This window comes from Solanum pennellii, chromosome 12, assembly GCF_001406875.1.
Source record: "Solanum pennellii chromosome 12, SPENNV200".
Classification (NCBI taxonomy): domain Eukaryota; kingdom Viridiplantae; phylum Streptophyta; class Magnoliopsida; order Solanales; family Solanaceae; genus Solanum; species Solanum pennellii.
In genome coordinates this window covers 33,474,537-33,478,529 of record NC_028648.1, presented here as the reverse complement: position 1 = coordinate 33,478,529, position 3,993 = coordinate 33,474,537, and the positions used below count along the sequence as shown (strand labels likewise).

Below are 3,993 nucleotides of genomic sequence, written 5' to 3'. Positions count from 1 at the left end.
ATGCCTCCTTATCTCAAAGGTTATCACATTCCTTCAATATCATCATTTTACCCGTACACGCAGACTAAAATGGTGATTTTTCACGCTATATACAGTCAAACATTATACCAATGAACAGCCACTATCATCGTCTGTCATCATATTAATTATGTAATGCAGCTACATCCATCATAATTTTATCACACTACGGTTGGCTTCTTATTTAATCAAATATTTAATATTTACAATTACTACGCTGAATGATATGAAATATGCTTAACAAACATCATTAGAGATATCTTTCAAACTAGAAATAAATTAAATAAAAAAAACACAGTATTACTAAAAAAAAAGAGAAAGCTAAATCCCAGATTTTAAAACAACATTATTATCTTGTATTAGGCTACATCAATAAACTTTAATAAATAAATCCACCATACTATCTCACAGTAGGTAATTCTTATCCCAAGTTTATACGGCGAATATTCAGTAAAGAGGCAAGACAATTTGATGTAAAATATTGGTATCACCCAGTTTACCCTCCCTCTACCTTAAATTTTAGATATTTTAAGTGTGAGATTTGTAATTAAACATGAAAAAATAAACAACTTTTTGTCCCCTAAGACCAATCTATGGAAAGACCCATGCCTTCAGTCCTTTATGTATACCTCACAAGTCCCTTTTTTAGTAGAACATCATAACATATCTACAACTACGCCAAATAAGTTTGATTGAAATTGCTAAAATATATGATCAAACTAAGGGCTATTCAAGCCCAATACGGAATGTAATTCCAACCCTTTAATTAAACCTAACTAGCCAATTTAATACTACAAACACACCTCTATGGGTCGTGAATATCAAAACAATCAACGTGTTTCTCAAAGAATGCGACGCTCCGTAACATCTCTGGTTAAACACGTTGTTTGCTCCTAACGGTTGTTACAAATTGCGCCTCTTCGTAAGACTCTTTCCCAAACAATGCGCCTCTTCCAAAAGGTTACAAACGCCTTTCAAATTCCATCAATGTCTATATAATGCATTGCAGACTCCAACACACAACCATTAACGATAACCCATCAATGCATTCCTTTAATAAAATAAAATAGATCTTTCTCTAACCTATAATTGTTAAAACCATATGGCCTATTCACTTTTTTCAGATTTGGATACTACTAGGGATGATTGGTTGGTTAAGGTACGAGTTTGCCGGATGTGGAAATTTAAAAATTAGAAGAGAAGCACGAGATGATAAGTCTGGACATAATACTTATTGACGAAAAGGTAATACTTTTCTCATCAAAACTTAATACCACATGGTTCGACAATTCATTGCAGATGCACTTACCAACTCATATGTAACAGGGAACTTTGAAACACGGAGTAATCTGGAAAAATCATGTGAATAGGTTTGGTTCTAATATAGACGAAGGCTCTGTGATCATTATCAGGAACTTTAAGCTGTCTGAAAGTATGGGTGAATAGAGACCCGTAAAATCTGATGTTAAAATAACCTTTATGTGGATAACTGCCATACAAAAAATGAAGGATGATACTGCTAATATCCCTAAAAATGGATTCCAATTTAGTCAGCCAAACATTATTCGATCAAGGGTCAATAACAAGACCTATCTATCAGGTATACTTATTTACATCAATTATCTAACGCACATTCATTGACGTATGTACTTAACATTCTCTCTCTTTAACTTGTAGATGTGGTCGGATGCATATGTGGAATAGGTGATCTAGATAGTGTTGGCTCAAAGTGGAAAAAATGAGACTTGCACATTCTTACTGATCTGTAAATAACAAACCTCATCTGATTTAATCACTTATATGCAATACACCAGAAACAAAGAAAAACACTAACAGATTATGTTTTTTGTGCAGCGATGATAGGTCAGCAAAAGCAAAAATAACCATATGGGAAGATGACGGGGAAGAATTTTATCCATACTTATTTCCTCTCGAGTTCGGTCCATATATTGTCATTGTAACAGCTACAACAGTGAAGGAATTCAGAGGTAAATACTATTACAGACCCAATCAGTTAAGTGCAATCTAAACGTAATTAAGTATACCTGACGTTTAATGTTAAATTTTGTAATAGGTGAAATCAATTTTTCCACCACCACAGCAACCAAAACTTATATTAATCTTCCAATGAACAACATCACCTCATTGATAGAAAAGTTTACGAGTAAACCAGTTCACATTCAAACAATTGAGAGTACTAAGGGAAGCAACATACCTATTGCGGAGGCAATGTTCCAAAACAGAATGACTATTACAGAGTTACTGAATTAGGACTGGAGTAATGACATAGAGATTAGAACCTTAAGATCCATTCAAACATTATGAATAATAGAATACATCAACAAGATCATACTCCATATTAATTGGCTTTTTTTTATTGGTTACTAGTAGTGTATCGTTACATTGAGGGTTCAGATCAGTCAAATAAATACCTACTTTGATTGGCACTACATATCATGCAACTTCTGCAATAAAAAAATTGAACCTAAACATGGCATCTACACCTTCCATAAGTGCGGAAAAGAATGTGACTTTCTGTTGGTTAGGTATGGCAACAGTTAAACATGTACCACATGTTCCTTTTAACCACACACTAATTTTTTATGGGACTCACATGTACAAAATACACATTAAGGTTAAAGACAACCGAGGGAACACAACTTTGGTTCTTTTTAATGGGTTTGCTGAAAAGTTGCTCGATAATTTGGCGGCAAAGTTGATTAATCCAATGTCCAAAGGTGATACGCATGTTCCATTGCAAATTGAGAGCCTTTGCATTGCAAATTGAGAGCCTTTGCGGCAAGGAGTTTGTATTCAAGCTTAAATTGAGCAACTTCAATTTGAAAGAGGGACTGAAAAATTATACGGTGACAAGAAGTGTTTACACTGCATTAAGAAAGAAAAAAAGTAAATTTGTAACTCACAGTTTAATATATGTATCATTTATACATTCATCACTTATTTCAAGAGTTGATCCTGCAACTTACATCCAGTTTAACGATTAGTATGAATCCACAAAATGTAGGAACAAAATAAAATGGAGGGGATGCAAAACTGACAACATCAGAAGGCAGAAGATTATAACGCAAACAAATCGGGAAGACATCCTAACGACGGGGAAGGGACTTCCAATGACAACACAAGAGTTTATGCAAGAAAACTGGAAAAAAAGGAAGCACATCATAGACATCGAAGGAGAAAGTGAAGCAGAACCCTAAGAAATAAGGCACATTTAGAGCCTTAGATAAAATTTAATATGCTATGGACCGTAGAAGTATTATTGTAATCAACTAGCTCCTTAGTTGTTTTTTAGGATTCTATTTATTTACGAGTACATGCTTGAGAAATTTAACTAACAAAAACATTGTTCATCTGTGGAATGCTCGAGTATTATTTTTCCATCACTACATGATATATCATACTCATAAATCTGTCTATATTAACAATGTGTACATATCCACCTTATTTTTCAATCAGATAAAGTCTACCTACGAATAACCAATCGAATTTAAAATGGGAATGCGTGTATAACCCAAAACACTAATTTAGATGCAAAGTATCGATATATAAATAAGGTTCACAAAGAAGTGCACAATTTTTAGGCTTTTTAATAGCATAGTTACCACCATGTCATTCTTACTAACCCAAAGTATGGGTTTCCAAACCACAAAACAATCAATGTATACTATCGCATCTCGATGTGCTGCCAGTCTTTTAAATTTTTGCACTTACTATTTGTACAATCCAACACCTACCCCGGCTTGAAAATTTGTTTAAAATAACACAATTCACATCAACTGCAACTAACAGAAACTCTAACAGATTAACTGGCAATTAATATGATAACATACATATCTCATTAAATAACAGCGCATAACACAACTTATTTAAAAAAACGTCACAAATCATTTTTACGGACACAAATCCATTCAATATCAATAACCCCCAAAAGGTGTGTCATTTCGCTTACTTCCA

At 33.7% G+C, this 3,993-nt stretch overlaps 1 long non-coding RNA gene across 2 annotated transcripts; it reads left to right on the top strand.

Moving 5' to 3' along the window:
* Window positions 1-909: 909 nt before the first annotated feature.
* Window positions 910-3,536, top strand: LOC114075154. Of its 2 annotated transcripts, none has more exons than XR_003575544.1 (5): window positions 910-1,263; window positions 1,345-1,618; window positions 1,696-1,783; window positions 1,873-2,006; window positions 2,093-2,718. It is a non-coding gene; the product is annotated as an uncharacterized LOC114075154 (long non-coding RNA). The 2 variants fall into 2 exon arrangements; XR_003575543.1 differs by lacking the exon at window positions 2,093-2,718 and adding an exon at window positions 3,044-3,536 and having other exon boundaries at window positions 911-1,263.
* The last annotated feature ends 457 nt before the right edge of the window (window positions 3,537-3,993 follow it).